The sequence below is a fragment of the Gadus macrocephalus genome, chromosome 7 (genome assembly GCF_031168955.1).
Source record: "Gadus macrocephalus chromosome 7, ASM3116895v1".
Classification (NCBI taxonomy): domain Eukaryota; kingdom Metazoa; phylum Chordata; class Actinopteri; order Gadiformes; family Gadidae; genus Gadus; species Gadus macrocephalus.
Window position 1 is genome coordinate 5,768,648 of NC_082388.1, and position 17,404 is coordinate 5,786,051.

Below are 17,404 nucleotides of genomic sequence, written 5' to 3' on the forward strand. Positions count from 1 at the left end.
GTGCGCTTGGGGGCTACAATCCTGGTGACGCGGTTCGAAGAATCCTTCGCCACATCCTCACCAACCACTTCGCGCTGCAATTCAACTGGCTTGGCAGAGGAGGGAAGAAGCTGGCTTTTGCCTCCTACAAGGTGTGCAATGCAGTAAGAGGTATGTAAACAAATCACTCATTGAGCTATGAATTATGAAATGGATTCATTTCTTTTGAATAACCATGGAGTGTACTGCATGCATCTTGTCATTAAACACTTTGTACCATTGTATTATTGGCCAGGACATGAAAAACGGATTACTAATCTCAAAGGATCTTTCCACCTCAATAAATCAATGTTAAATAAACTAAATAAATACACTTTCTCTGTTTAGGTGCATCGGCTAGCCAGAACATTTCGGCCAGCGACTGCGAGGCAGTTATTAAAAACTGGCTGAAGTGCAGCGGTGACCGGAGTGGAGGAAGAAAGAGGAGAGAAAGCAGAGTGCATGAAGGTATGCATGAACAGCAAACCATCAAATACTGGAAATGAGACTTACATAGCTTTCTCTTGAAGCGTTTGAGGGGCAAGAGGGATGTGCTGAACCTTTTACAGTTCGATGGAGCTTTACCTAACATGGAATTTAAAAGTTATTCTTCAAGGTGTTTGATTTCCTGTTGAACCAGACCCTGAAATCCACCATCCTAGTGCACTAGGGGTGTGACGAGATCTCGTGCCACGAGATCTCGCGAGATTAAACTCGACGATATTACCCGTCGCGTCAAAAATCGGTCTCGCAAGATTTGTGATTCATCCAAACTTCTATTTGTCGCCTGTGGGGGCAGTAATGCGCCTTTGCTACATCTAGCCTGCCAGAACCTAAAGAAGGAGAAGGAAAAGAAGAGGAGGAGAAGGAGGGGAAGCAGGGGAAGCATCGAAAGCAGCCATAAGCTGTGTTCAAAATCGTTCCCTATCACGGATATAGTGTACTATATAGGGTGCTCGCCATTTTGTAGTGGTGTTCAAATTCTCAGTGGTTAATTTCATGCACTATATAGTGCACTTAAAATATCCAAAATTTGAGTGTACATACGATGTAGCCTACATATTACTCCCGTATACCACAATGCAATGCGGTCGTGTTTTTCCGGAGGCGAAGAAGAGGCTGAATAACCGCGAAAACGAATACATTTAATCAAAGTACATTTTGGGTACTTTGATTTGGTTTTGCACATAATATTGTTTGCACTTGAAAAAAGAGAATTATTTAATTTAATTTATTTTAATTTAACTTTTATAAATTTTTGTTTTAGTTTCAATATCATGGATGTTAAGAGTTATAATAAAACATTTCAAAATGCATGCGCGACTTGGTTAAATAAAAGTCTGTTGGTGCAGTCATATATTTTGTCATTGTAGTTTTCTTAAAATCTCGTCTCGTCTCATTCTCATGAACCCAATATCGTGTCTCGTCTCGTGAGCTGAGTGTATCGTCACACCCCTATAGTGCACCTTTAAGTAATTTACTAGTAAATAAATCCAGATAGACTATTTACAACACCATGGAGAATCAAATTACTCCAACAGAGTCAAAAATCTGTGTATATTCTGAAGGTGGCCAGTTTCAACTTTACAGCTCTTAATAGGTTACACAATAAGTACATTTAACTCTGAGAATGTTACTGACCAAAGAGTACAATTAACACTATTTTGAGTGGGATGTGAGCATGTGGCATGTGAGAACAAAGAGAGGAGGTGAAACTACTTTAAGAAAAGTATGTGAAAGTTTTAGAGGTGGACTTCAGCGTGTGGTTCAATAGGCAATTGTAGTAGAGTATCATTTTGGAGTCAATGGTGGGTACATGTACTATATGACTTGTATTTCTTTAACATTTGCCCTCTAATATAAGCCCATATAGCCATATTCCTTGCATCTTATGGAAAGACGAGACATAAAGTCAATTCTAAACGTAATGACAAAAAAAAATAAACTCCCCAAACGGCAAATTGGCACAATATCCTATCCACCCATTTTTTACATTTCCCACTTACAATTGGTAACTTTAATCGTAGTTCTTAAAATCGGTAAGTAATGTTTGGATTTCACCATAAAATGTAGAAAGCACGTTTCCCGTTATCGCCAAAAGCATGGTTGCAAAATAGCATAACTAGGCTACTGTACGACGTCGGTCTCAGGGATGTTATTTTCCCCTCAAACTTGCCTTCTTTGCTCAACACTATTTCTTTAATTTTAGAACGAATTTGAACGAATTTAGTAAGAAAGTGGGAAAGTCTCCCACTAACTCTTGGCAAACAGCTAACTAGCACTAGAGATTAAAAAAAGCTAGTTAGCACATCAATCAGTAGCCACGTGTTGAGAGAAAATGCTGCTAAAACTATCACAGGGCTTCATCATTGATATTGAACAGAATAATATTCAAGTCAATGGCATCAATACAAAAAGCTTGATTTAGAAAGCAAGAAAGCCAAACATTACCCATGTCACCAAATTGTACGCTTAACGATGATCTTCTACATTCCAGGTCCCCAGCAGTTCAGTCTTCCTCCTCCGAGTCCTTCACCGGTCATCCTGGATGATACAACTAGCAGTTCTAGCAGCGACAGTGACGACGACTGCAGCAGCCTGGAGTGACCCGCCTTCCGCCTGCACACCGACTCGGATTTTAATTAATTTTTAATTAATTTATTCTTCTTCTTATTATTATTATTATCATTACAAGTATTTAATAAATGTTAACACTTTCCGGTTTAATTCCATGATGTTTGAATGTTTTTTGAACTCAAAACTCTTGTTGCTAGGTTTAATTAAAAGGAAATTCAAATTATTTGGTAAAGGCAAATTAATACAATTTGGCTACCTTAATTATAAGTTGGCAATTGGCTATAAGCCAACGGTGGCCATCGGGGGATAATGCACGTTGGTCAAACGGTGGCCCTACGGCCGAAATGACGTGGTTACGTCGCTATGCCAACGGTGTGCCAACGTTAGGCCAGCGGCCAAAATGTCGTAGGGCCAGCGTTGGCTCACACCGTCAGGCCAACGATATGCACCGTTGGCTCACAACGTTTTGCCAACGTAGGGCCAACGTATGCTTGCTATCTGGGTATATTCTTCTATTACTTTTAGCTGGACTCTCTCTCTCTCTCTCGATCTCTCTCTCTCTCTCGATCTCTCTCTTTGTATTAATACTGTACTTGACTTGGGAAGCCCTGCACAAGAATTCCAATGTGTTTGAACTGTCTGGTTTATGCACAAATGGCGAATAAAAACCTTTGAACTTTTGAACTTTGACATGGCAGACATCAGGAAATGGTGGTGCATTTCCCTGATGGAACATTTCCAGATCAATGGGTATGACAGAACTTTGAAAGTAATTTCTTAAATACATATTTTTTATAAATAGGTGTAACTATTATGTTACTATCTCACTCAAAAGCCACGGACGGAGGCTTGCATACTGGACCAAGGAGGCCCGAGCATTGCTCGCTGGGTTGCTGGAGCCAGTGTTTAGGGTCCCAAAGGCCAGAAAGACTGAACATAAGGTGACATGCTTGAAGAAATGCAGTTTTGATCATACATGCATATATATATTTATATCAATCTGTCTGTACATCGTTTATCCATACTAAGCTTTTTTTTTTATGTAATTGAACAATAAGAGTTTATTTATCCTTCAAAGGTTCGGTCTGAGAAGTCAGACCGAACCAGAAGTCAGGTGCTTCATTTCGGAGGTAATTGTTTTTACTTCACTGGTGCTGCAATTATTATTAACTCATCGACTGCTTTCTTTAGCTCTTTAAAGGACATTGATAAAGAATTAAACACTTTACATCCCATATGTTTTTGTGGTAGTGTAAACCAAATGGGCACATATGGGGTTGTGTTATAATCAATTTACATATAATTTTCGATATTGAAATTGCTGTAGCCTTATGCAAAAAAGCTTTAAACGCCCCATTGCAATTGAAACTGTGTTGTTGTTGTATTATCTATGAAATCTTCTTGATCTTGCCTGACATATATTTTACAGTTGCCAAAGTCAGTGCTGTCTGACATCCTCACTGAGGTGGTACTCCAAGAGGGAGATAAAGCTTACTCAACTCTGGCTCTGGTGTGTTCCACCCTCAGGAACATAGTGTCCACTGACAGGTTCAAAAGAGAGGCACATTTTCTGTGGCTCAACAGTAAGTGCATCAGTGAAGGGTGAATCAGTGTACAATATCCTAATTTAATATAATAATGTAATGTCCTGTGGGGTCTATACATGTTTTTACTGCTCTATAAAAAATAAATGTGCTCTTTCATCTTACACTTTGCTTGTCACAGGCGTCACTACATGGGGTAGAGTATCCGCCAACTACAGAGCAGAGTTCTACACCATGTACAGTATTGGGACCCGCATGGCCCTTTGTAGAGCCGACCTATGCGGTCGGCTCTACAAAGTCTGCACAGGTTCTTACCTTCGATAATAGGGTCTTTAAGCAGCAACATTTTATGGGAGGCAACGGCATCGGGTTGCCGTAATATAACTCAAGTATCACTTAGCCACTCTCTACTTGCTTGGCAAAACACCCATTCCTCCTTATAAACAGACGGAATATTGGAACCGGAGGTGATAACATAAATTCCAGAATGCCATAAGTTGTTCTCGAGGTAGCCCTCCACTCAACTGTTGCTGCTCCAAGTCCCTAATCTTATGTGTCAGTACATGAAGTGTTGAGGTCATACCTGTATAGACCGCATGCAAAGTGTGTGGTTAGACTATGATTTCATAATTTTTTTCTGTTATAGGATATATTGGTACAGGGAAAAGAGGCAAACTGGAAGGAATATATTCCGACAGCTACGACGGGGGGTACTGTGATGACATCTGCCGCCCAAGATTATAGGTACATTTTAAATGACTCGTATTTGTGTGATGATTTGGAGACTTTACAAAAAATGACTGTAGCTCTGGACAATATGACACATACAATTGAACTGTGCAAGAGAGAATGGACTGATGCTTAATAAACCGGATGACATTGTTATGTTGAAAAAAGATGATCTTCGGGCACTGCCAGTTCGAAAGCACAAGTCAAAACTGTCCAGAAAACGAAAATGGACCCAAGGTACAGTATGTTATGTTTTTGCTTACAATATTTGCTTATAATATTAGTTAAAATGCAAAACATGTCAAAACGGCAATGACTCTGTTCTCCACCATACCCTGCCCCCTGCATGCTTCATACTTGCCTTCCACTCCAGGGTTCCTTCTGCGCATTATAATTTACTGTCCTCTTTTACATGTTTTATTGGTACAGCTCCCTTGTCGCCCCTAATCCAACATTGCGAGGAGGAGACACTGGGCCCCAGCTATTCTGCTGTCCTGCACCCAAAATCCTGAGGATGCCATGGAGCTCGGCAGTGGGGTGCACAGTGTGTACTGTTCTCTGTACTTCGAAAAAAATCCCTAGCTAACCCTAACTATTTCTATTAAACTCTGAACCATTTTGCATCAGGCAACTGTGTGTTGGTGTGTCTTATTGCTTCCCACATCTGCGTCTGCATCTTTCACACTCCTGGCTAATAGTTTCAGCTTTTGTGCTGTATATCAGAAATGATCACCCTGTACCACACTGCTGACTTGTTGATGTTTTGTGAGCACTCACACATTTCTGTAGGTATCTTAAGTTTCCTACTGGAGTCACTTTGGACTTTGTGTTATTGTAAGAAATATTGTGTTGCAAAAACACTTACCGTTACCCTAACCTTAAACCCAGTAACATTTCTTCATCATAAACTGCAAGTTAGGCTGGTGCAATTATCAGTATATGCTATTTGTACCCTGGTGTTTACCCTAAGGCTACAATGTATGAAGCCTACAATGTAAACACATAAGAGAAGTTGATACACTTGCAAAATGGCATACAAACATCCAGTCCAATATGAAAGAAAGAAGCTAGCTTCATTAAGGAATCTAACCCCTTATCCCCGCGTTAATGAGTTGTTCTCTGACCACTAAACCATCACGTCTTAGTACATGTGATTCAAGAGTTAACCACTTGACAATCTTTAAACTTCGGTTTCCTAGAAATTGTAAAGACAGTGATGTGTGTACGCTCATCCGTCACTCGCGATGTGTGTGCAGTCCAAAATGAAAGAAAAAACCTTGCATCACTAGGGAATCTAACCCCCAATCATCAGTCTTTAAATGTTGGTCGTTGGTAACTGCAAACAAAGAGATCGCATTTTGTTTAACTGCTAACTAACAAACGGGTTTATGCGTTCACTGAACAAAGATTATGGAAATAAAAGACCACTTTTCCATCAGAAAAATCATTACAACCGTTATTACCAACCCATAGCCAAAACCTTTCTCACATGCACACCCATCGCGAGCGTTGCATATTCTTGAAGAAAGTTGTCCAATCCCGGATTGCTTTTAAGAGACTTTATTTGTTATAAAGTATTTTGGTATGGTAAACTACGGAGCAAAAGGAGGGAATTGTATCTAACGCGTGGAGAGGAAAATACCGTGATCTACTTCAAGCCCCCGGGCTTAGGCCCGGTGGCTCTCTGCCGTCTACCTATTGATCTCTGGCCTCTTCACTTCGAATCACCCGCTAGAGGACGTCAAGTGGGCGTGGCCTATGCAGTGGGCGTGGCCGGGGTGACGTAATGGCTTCGGCTTCTTCACCTATCTAAAGGTGCTGCCTTCTGTGGATGGAGCAGCCTTCAATAAGGTCTTGCTCCCCTTGTGGCTATGTCTAGTATTTACGGCTTATATGTTTGGTCCTGCTTCCTAGAGGCTATGTGGAGGCAGCTCAGGTTCTTAAAATACGTAACACGAGTGACGGCTACGCGCACACATGCACACCCATAGCGAGTGACGTAGGATGTAAAGTCCCGCCCCGGGCGAAGTGGCGTCGATTAAGGCCCCGTCCACACGAAGCCGAAACGGGCGAAACCGTTACGGTTTCGATCTATCCGGTTTCTAAGTATCTCCGTAAAGACGAAGCCAAGCGAAACCGGATAGATCTGTAGAAACGCTGTAGTAAACATTCCAGGCCCATAAGGGGCGCTGCTTCTGGTACACAAATCCAGAAGAAGAAGAGGCGAGCATGCGCATAAAGGCTGCCCCCCGAACCACTAACAACACAAACAAACAGCTCTTCTACGATGGCGAACTAGATTCTCAATAAATAATGGCTTAGCAACCCAACAAGGGACATGATATGCTGCAGAACGATTACAAGCTTGTAGTCCGCCATCATCTTTTTTGTTGTGATTTCTGAGACTCCGCGGGCTTAAGAGCCATTGGCTAGGAGGTCGAGGGGTGGGGCGATGATGTCATGGTTTGCGGTTTCAGTCGGTTTCAGGCGTCCACACGAAACCAAAACGAAACCGGATAGATTTGAAACCACCTCCGAGGGTGGTTTCAGAAGTTTGCGGTTTCGGTCAGCGGATTCGCTGGCTTCGTGTGGACGGAAGGCCGAACCGTACAAGACCTTTGCGGTTTCGCCATGAAATCGGCTTCGTGTGGACGGGGCCTTAGAGAGTCCCAAAATGGATTGAGCACCGTTTATAAACAACACTTCCGGGTTTTGTCTGTTGGCTTGTGTCGATACATCAAGTGTCGATACGTCATCAGTAAGCGCATTTTTTTTATGTTGTGTTTTAACATAAAACACAACTATATATATACAACTATGCTCACGCAACTATTTTCAGGGGTCACCACTGTCCAGGTGCCAGACTGTGTTGTCGCCCAGATGGGGCAGAAGCAGGTCGGGTCAGTGACCTCAGCGGAGAGGCGGACCCTGGTCACAGTTGCCCTGGCAGGCAATGCGCAGGGCGAACTTGTTCCACCATTCTTCATCTTCCCCCGTAAGCGGTTCAAAGACCACTTCCTGAGGGTTGGACCCGTTGCCTGTCCTGGCAGCGGCAACCCAACTGGCTGGAGGAAGGAGCCAGACTTCCTCCTGTACCTGGCCCACTTCACCAGTCACACCCGTGTGTCCAAGGAGTCGAAGCTGCTCCTCCTGCTGGACAATCACCCGTCCCACCTGTCAATTGCAGCAATTGATTACTGCAGAGCCAATGGCATAGAGCTGCTGCCAATGGCAGGTTGCAGCCAATGGACATTAGTGTCTTCGGCCCCCTAAAGGGGTACGTAAACAGTGCGGCGGACAGGTGGATGAGGAGCCACCCAGGGTTCAACATCTCAATTTATGATGTGCCCTCCATCGTTGCTGAAGCCTTACCAAAGGCTGCAACAGTGAACAACATTACCTCCGGGTTCTCAAGTCCAGGGATCTGGCCTTTTAACCCCTCTGCATTTGAGGAAAAGGACTTTGCCGGAGCCTATTCCACAGACCGCATCCTCCCCAGGCTTTGGGTGACGAGGTCAGCGCTTCTCCAGGTGCCACTTCAGGTAGGAACAGTTCATCAGAACAGTAATTAAGAACAGAGTTCATAAATAAATATTCCCATTAGTCCAAGTTCATAAAAAAAAGTCCATAGTGTAGTGGACGGCAGAGAAGCTGCTAGACCACCGGGCTACAACTCTCACATCAGGGTATTTAACAAGGATCAGGAGGGTGGGTTTATAAACATTTTTTAAATGTGTCCTTTGGCAGGCATGGATGTACCTGAACGAGCTGCCGGGCCTGACGAAGCTGCCAGGCCTGACGAAGCTGCCGGGCCTGACAAAGCTGTCCGGCCTTACCCTAAGGCCGGACCTAGAAAGATAACAAAGTAATTCAAAGTAATTCAATTAGCATTAAACTGCTAATTAACTGCTATACTTACGGACACCCCGGTGAGGGGCTGCTTTAGAGGCGGAAAAGCAGGGAACTCTGAAGCAGCGTCGTCCCGCCAAGCAGCCTCCCTCCTCTCGGGCTCCCAAGAAGAGGCTCTTCTCGCCCGCTCCTGATGCCGCCCCCCTTGGTGCCACCTCAGCTGCTCCTCCCACCATCACCTGGCCCGCTGATGGAGTCAGCCCCACCTTACGCCTAATTTGTCCTGTTCCGGATGCAGTAGAGTTCACCACTATTGCTGTCTCTACTTCTCCAACTTAAGTAGGCCTATCCAGCGAGGACTTCAGCTGCCTCGTGTGCTGCGAGCTCTTCAGCGCCTCGATGCCTGGGGAAGAGTGGGTCCAATGTGTTTTTTGCTACAAGTGGTCGCATGAGGCTTGCACCGACGGGAGTACACACTACCTGTGTCACCTGTCTGACAAAGAATACAAATATTTAGCCTACTATACTGTCCATGTGTCTTCACTAGTTTGCAGTGGAAATACTGTAAATGTAGGCCTACAGCACAATTTACTTAACATTATAGACTGATTAACTATTAGGCCTGGGTTAGGCTATGAGTGGGGGGGTGGGCTATTAAATATTTTGCAGGGTAGGCCTACTTTTCGTCCATCATTGTAACGCATCCAAAATAACAATGGCTACATTAAATTATGACAATAATTTAATTTAGTGGACACGCACTTAAAAACTGCTGGGTATAAGCTATAGGGGGAGCGTGTCTATGTTCCCCGGGTCCTATGTTCCCCGGGTCCTATGTTCCCTCCTTTGTATGAGACAGGGGAACATAGGACCCTTTTTTTAAAAGAGGGTCCTATGTTCCCCGCTTTTCCTAAAAAAGGGTCCTATGTTTCCCGGTCTGTTACTTTCTCCAACATTACTGGAAGAGGACGTCTGGTTACACTACGTACGGGAAACGCATTTGTGTGGCTTGTGAGCGTGTGCATGGGTTGAATTGCGTGTGTCTCACGCCGAATGCGTGAGACTTGAGAGCCCTGCAATAGCGATCTTTTTCACGAAATTGGACCTGCACAAACTATATATTGTATGAAAGCTGGCCGCCACTGATTCCGACAATCCAAACCATATTTCCTGGGACTAAATCTCGCAAATAAAAACTGAAGAAGAAACTTCCCCCTTTCTTTGGTAAAAAATGAAATTTTACCTTTGTGATTTTTGTCCACAGAGCTTCTGTGTGAAGTCACTGTTAGTTTTTAATGTTCCATTGTCGAAGCAATTAGTAGAGAAATACAAAAGTTCAAGAGAAAACAGCAATAGTAGGCCTATACTGAGTAAAAAAAAAAGATCACTAGGGGGCACTATTTCAGTTTGTGTATTTGAGACCGGTCACTCACAGGTCACGAGCAAGGCACTGTTATTTAAAGATGGAGCAACGGCGAACGGTTGTAACGGTGAACTCTAAGTTTAACAGCTATTCAAAAACAAGAGAAAATGTATTTGCTGTTGACTTTTATTGAGGCTGCCGTGCCTGCAGTTTACTTTAAATGGCAACCCTTGTAAATCCTGTTTTGTTTAAATAAAGATGCATTTATTTGTATCTTTTTTGGGGGGAGGGGCTTGCGTAGTCCGCGTGCCCAGGGGCCGATATCTCAAAATCCGTCGGTAGCCTATCTAACCTCTGAAAATACTCATTAATTATATATAATATTATATATAATCATATCAACCTAGCAGAGAAAAATAATAGGTCTATGCAAAACCCATGCCATTAAGGCTATAAAATCACTATACTGGTGTGGGCATATCTTTTTAGATTTTTTTTCGGCTCCTCGTGCTGGACCGGTTAGCCACCCCCGTCATAGGCCCGAGCTAGTTTATTACCAAGGAGGGGACCATGGCGAAGTTAATGACGGAGAGAGACCAGGGAGGAAAAGTTTTGGTTCTGGACGAATTCAGATACCACAGGCACCGCACCAACCAGCAAAATATTAGATGGAGATGCTGGAGAGAGAACTGCAGGGCAGTACTCCGGACCAACATCTTTGATGTTGAGGAAGAGTATCTTAACATCGTTGTGTATGAGGTCGGTGAACATGTGCATGCCCCTGACAGAGTAAGGGTGCGCAATGCAGATTTCCGCCAAGAGGCAATTGGAGAAGTCGAGAGGGAACCCACAGTACCTATCAGAAGGGTCTACAATGCCCGGCGAGTAGCTCTGCAGCGGCAACGTACACTCCAGGGTGGAGGAGACAGAGCACCACCACAAGACTTCCCGTCAGTGAGGTCAGTTATGGCCAGAGCACGTAAACATGTGATGCCTCCCATCCCACCTACCATTGAGGACGTAAGAAGAGAAGGTCCATGGGCAGAGACATGGCGCAGTGATAAATTCCTGTTGCATCAAGATGAGGATTGGGGTGTCGCAGTCTTTGCCACTAAGGACAACTTGCGGAAGCTGCGACGCTGTGGGACCGTTTACATGGATGGAACATTTAAGTCCTGCCCACGCCCCTACAATCAGGTGTTTACGGTGCTCGGGGACATGCATGGCTTCGTTGTTCCACTTGTCCATGTTCTTATGGGCCAACGCACAATTGGACACTATCGCCAGGTGTTCCAATGTGTCAAACGTGAAACAAGGAGCATCACGTGTAGCGGTTGCGTACTCTCTCGTTGCGTTGTGTGATTGAGACCACGATGGAACCATTGGCAGCCAGCCGTTTATTCTGGTTACATTTTCAACAGGGGAAAATCATGGGTGAGAATCCTTAAAATAGCAGCCTCTCCCAGCCGGGGTGCACGTTGACGGACCATTTGCATGAAAATAAATGCATCACACAAAACACTAAACATTAAACGACCCACTAAAAATATATATCAATGAGCATGGTGGCATACCTGGTTACATTTTCAACAGGGGAAAATCATGGGTGAGAATCCTTAAAATAGCAGCCTCTCCCAGCCGGGGTGCACGTTGACTGAGGAGAGGAGGCAGCAATGCAAAATACTACCCCCACATTCCGCTAGAGGGAGCTCTAGCACTCCCACCACCACAGCCAGCGCAAGGATCTCGCTGGCAATGGCAAATGGGAAGCACCAACCCCGCTACACACGCACCACCACTGGATCCCTGTAAAAGTAATCTGTGACTTTGAACAGGCACTGATCACTGCGCTGGAAACAGAGCTTCCAAGGGCACGAGTGTGTGGATGCTACTTCCACTTTAACCAGGCCTTGTGGAAGAGGGTGCAGGGACTCGGACTGGCTGCTGCATTCTGGCATGACCATCGGTTAGCAGCAATCATCCGTAAGGTGATGGCACTAGGCCACCTGCCAATGCCCCTAGTCCAAAATAACTTTCACCTGCAGCTTCACCATCGGAACACCAGGCGCGCCCAGCAGGACCACCCAGAGCTGCAGGACTTTCTTCAGTATGTTGGCAATACGTATGTCCACAATGGTGCAGCATTCCCACCGGCGATGTGGAATGTATACGGGCGCAACATGGAACAAAGGACCAACAACCATGTTGAATGTAAGTGATTAAAACAGATTTTCTGATTAATTGAATAATCGCCAAGGACACATTATTTTTGACGTGTAGGCCTAAGCCACTGTCAACATTTTTATTTAAAACCAATAGCCTTTATGATGATATCATTATGTTTGTGATTTTTGTTGCTGGTATTATTAATATTATTATTTCAAAGCATTACACAGCCTACATTAAGCGTGTAGGCCTACGTGTTTCCCATAGAAGACCAAGACCAATGTGTGGCGCGGCGCCACAGAATCAACACCGAGCGCCACAAATTGATTCATTCATGATTGCATTATTTATTTTTTAAGTGACTTTTAAATATAAATATCGTTCCGTTCATTCATCTCCGCATAGCACTCTTTCTCCCTGTGATTCTCGTTCACACACGCACACAGAGACAAGCATAGCAATGGTGCGCGGGTACACCACTTATTGGATAAACCCGCGTGTCATACATGCACACGCACTGACAGCGGATTCGCCCACTCCTCCTCTCAACGCGCCTACAAAGGCAAACCCGAAGCAGCTGCATAGATAAGGGATAATGTAGAACTCCGGTCATTGTCGGTAAAATAAGCTTATTTTCGAAAATGACCGGTGATGTTGCATACATTATCCCGCTTATTACACGGCTAATTGCCAAAACAAAAAAAATAACTTGTCTTTTTACAATTTATTTGTTACCAGCATTCGTAGTGTTCATCATCAGAGAAATAGTCCGCCAAAGACGTTGACGTCGCTTAGCAACCGAAGACGCTGGGGTTTGACAAGGTATCCGTGCTTGCGGAGTGATACCAAAGTCAAAGTCATTAGAGGCAAAGAATCCTTTATTTTCCTTGACAGCGGTCAATTATACTCATGATTATACTTAGCAACGGTGAATTATCAAATATTATTACACGGGTCTTTTCAACGTTCCGTTCACTTGCATGGGCACTTCACAACTTCCGGCGGTCAATTATTTTTGGATAATTGACCGTTGCCAATGAATAATGACCGCTGTCAAGGTAAACAAAAGGACTTTTTGCCTTTGGTATCACTCCGCACGTAGTCCGGTAACTTGTCAATGTAATAAGTGGGATATGTATCAACCCAAGCGCTGTCGGTTGCTAAGCGACGACGTCAATGTCTTGGGCGGACTATTTCTCTGCTGATCAACACTATGAATGCTGGTAACAAATACATTGTAAATAAATTGTTTTGTTGTGGGAAGTAGCCGTGTAATAAGCGGGATAATGTATAGAACTTCGCCGGTCATTATCGAAAAATAAGCCCCTTCATGGCGAAGCAAGACACCTCCGCTGTGCGTCGGTGTCCTATTCGGTGTTTATTCCCGTTTTTTTTTAGAGAATAAAGTTTTCCGTTTTGGGCCGTTTTGTTACTCCAATTCGTCACTGCCGGATTCAGATATATAATTTTTTTAATGTTACCTGTAGGCCTATTATTATTTTTGGTTGTTTATGTTGTTATTTTAATTAATATTATTAGCATTTTATTTATTTATTTATTTTTGTTATCTTGCAAGGTGTAGTAAATGTTCAGACCTTTCTCTGGCTGCATGGGTTGCTTGGTATTTTATTTATTTTATTTTTTGTTATCTTGCAAGCTGTAGTAAATGTTCAGACCTTTTTCTGGATGGGTTGCTTGCCTATTAGGAGCCCCATCTGCCTTCTTGAGATACATATGTTGCGTTGTTTGTGTTCCCCTCCTGAAGTCCAATGCAAGTCTAAGCTGACAATTAAATACATATTTTGTAAATAAAGTTTGCCAGTGATTATTCAATAGATCAGTGACTTAATAGTTTCCGTTCTTTAGCCTACTAACATACATGGTTGTTGGTCGTTTCTTTCTAATGAAGGTAGTTGGGTTCTTGTTCTGCCTTGATGTAGCCTATTATATATATTTATATTTGTGTAGCACTTTATATCTGAAACAGATATCGTACAGCACTCATATCTGAAACAGATCTAATTAAACAAATTAAATGAAACATTATTAGAGGTGAATTTATAATGACAATTAGTTTTAAACTCTCCATAAGGGTGCACAATACAATGGAGAACAGGTAGGATAATAAAAGGAAAAAGTTAAGTCTCAATGCAAGACAATATGATTAGGGTTGGGAATATACAAACATGAGTAATTCTAGATTTAAAAAGCAAAATGAATTTAAGGTGGGCCTTGCGACGGTAGGCCTGCTGGCCATGATGAAGGCAGAGCAGGGGACCGGAAATTCTAAATGTCTCCAGTCAGAATGACCAATGTAAATAAGTCTCTCTGCACAATTTGATTAGCTAAACATGTAAAACAATGAGGGTTTTGATTGACCGATATTTCCCCACTATCCTCGAGCCGGGTCGGACCGGGCCTTTGATCGAGCGTTTGTGTTTTTTTTTAATCATTGCTTTATTGGCCTAATCTGAGGAGAAATCTATGCCATAAACAGAAATATTTTAGGCCTTTATTGCACGGGTCTTCTCAATGCCGTGGAACGCTCCGTTCACTTGCATGCGTAGCCTAGTCCGGTAACTTGTCAACCCCAGCGTCTTCGGTTGCTATGCGATGTCAACGTCTTTGGAAGACTACTTCACTGCTGATCAACACTACGAATGCTAGTGGGGCCTGCCCGTAATTCCGACACCTCATTAGCCGCGTTTACATGGCAGATCTATGCCGCATAGATTTCTATGCGGCATAGATCTGTTCCGAAATGTGATCCGAATGAACTGTATACATGGCAGTGACAAAAATGTCCGTTATGTCCCTCGCGCACACCTGACACATCTCTGGACCGGCGGCGAGATAATGGACGTGTTATCACTATCGGGGATTTTAAATTTAATTTTAATGAAAGCACAGCAGGAGAGAGCTTTTCTCTTCCTGCTCCTTCAAGAAAGAAGGAGGAGGACGGCGCAGCAACGTCAATTTCTTTTAAGATCTTTATATTTACCCCCAGCTCCGCCGCAAACAAAACGAATTTGGATGCGAGTCCGCAGCCAAGACTGGTGGGAGAGAGTGGTCTTGAGAGAATTTAGTGACCAGGAATGGCGAGAGAATTTTAGGATGAGTCGGCAGTCGTTCATGAAATTATGCGAGCTGATGAAGACTATTTCGCCGGAGGAGGTAACTGTGCGAAGAGCAATACCGTTGGCAATGAGGGTTGCCATGGTACTCTACAAGTTGGGCAGCAGCGCCAAATATAGGCTGATCGCTAATCAGTTCGGGGTGCATAAAAGCACCGTTAAGAAGTTTGTTCTGCAAAAGTATGGTGCAAGGACCTATAAAAGACCTCATAAGGGTACCAACGGAGGAGGAAGCCCTCTACATCGCATCCAGATTCGAGGCCAGCTACCACTTGCCAAATGTGATGGCACACACATCCCCATGTTGCCCCCTTCAGATGGGTACAAAGACTTTGTCAATCGAAAAGGCTGGCCGTCCTATGTGCTCCAGGCAGTTGTCGACCACCAATTTTGGTAAGCACTCTTTTGCTCTTTTTCTCACTCTATTTTCTGTCTATAATATAAAGGCTGGTTCACAGTGATATGCAAGTTATTTAACGGCTGTGTTTATCTTTGGCACTCTGCCTATACGGCCTCGTAACTGCGACCGAATCACAACCGCGCTGATATTCAGCAGCCAACAGCACTCCCTCTCGCGTTTTATATTGATTTCAGCTCTACAACAGTAATAAGCAACAACCGATTATGATTTGTTTTTTATTATTTAATGATTTATTTGGCTCTTCCAACACAAATAGAAGATTGTTACAAAGTAAGCTACATAAAGACCGTAAATAACATTAACGGTTATTAGAACACCTGCAAAAAAAGGTCCCAGTGCTGTTATAGGCTACTCTATATCAGAACTCATGGAATACCTCTTGTCAAATCAAATTAGGCCTACTTGGTCGGAACTAACTGTTGTATGCCTAATTAAAAATAATAATAAAATAAATCTTGTTTCCAGCTTCTGGAACATCAGCTGTAAGATGCCCGGTAGCGCACACGACGCCAGTGTTCTCCGCAACTCGGATCTCTTCCAAAAAGCCCATCTACTGCCTAAGGTGAGACCCAAAAGGGGCCAATGCAACCCCAGTGGTGCGATGAACACCTGCAGCTCGACTTGAGAGACTTGGTTTGGGTTTACCAAGCATATTATAACCCTATAACCCTAACCCATTAAGTAATGTTTTACTTCCGTCTTTCTTTATTTTAGGGTGATAAAATCATCGAGGGAGAGAGCATCAGGCTAGTCATTGTTGGGGATCCTGCATATCCGCTCCTTCCGTGGCTGGTTAAAGGACATCTCAGCTCCCCACGGCTAACTCCAGAGCAGGAATCTTTCAACGTGTATCTAAGTTCGCTCCGTGTTGGGGTGGAAAATACATTTGGGATTCTAAAGGCAAGATGGCGTGTTCTGTTGAAACGTAGTGACTATCACTTCACATTCACACCGACTGTCATCGCAACCTGCTGTGCTTTGCACAATTTTTGCCAGCTTCAGAGGGAACATGTAAACTGGTTGGAAGAGGCTGCAACTCCAGACGGAATCTATCCTCAGCCTGCCCAGCCAGCAAATGTTAATGAACATGGTAACCACGAAAGGGCCGTGGTTACAGGATATATGGCCACTCACTTTCCCCTTCGCAGTGGTCATCTCTATTAATTGAAACACGTAGGTTAAGGGAACATAATGGTGGAATAAATATTTAATAAATAACAATAAATACAATAAATAACAATATTTTCACATCAATATCTGCTCATCTTATTAATTTATTTATTCATTGATGGGGAACAACCGGTTGTTGTTTTTTAATGTAGCCTACCCCATATCAAATTGTATAAAGCTATATATAAATAGATATAGATTGTATTATATTTATAAATTATTAAACATGCTACCAAACTAGATATATAGATTGTAGAAATTACAAAAATAAATAAATAATATATAGTCTATTAAATGGTATTTATGTATGGCTTGAAATGATATATAATTCTAAACAAATTGTATATAGATGGATTGTAACACAACATATTTAAGAAATAATTTCAACATGTTCATTGTTTTTCGTTCTTTTCATGTTCTTTTGTATTTTTGC

At 43.1% G+C, this 17,404-nt stretch overlaps 2 long non-coding RNA genes across 2 annotated transcripts; both read left to right on the top strand.

The window, feature by feature from the left end:
- Nucleotides 1-3,141: 3,141 nt before the first annotated feature.
- LOC132460785 (uncharacterized) lies at nucleotides 3,142-5,400 on the top strand. The gene is made up of 2 exons (XR_009526441.1): nucleotides 3,142-5,105; nucleotides 5,298-5,400. It is a non-coding gene; the product is annotated as an uncharacterized LOC132460785 (long non-coding RNA).
- Nucleotides 5,401-14,943: 9,543 nt separating this feature from the next.
- Nucleotides 14,944-16,863, top strand: LOC132460782 (uncharacterized). The gene is made up of 2 exons (XR_009526438.1): nucleotides 14,944-16,363; nucleotides 16,516-16,863. It is a non-coding gene; the product is annotated as an uncharacterized LOC132460782 (long non-coding RNA).
- The last annotated feature ends 541 nt before the right edge of the window (nucleotides 16,864-17,404 follow it).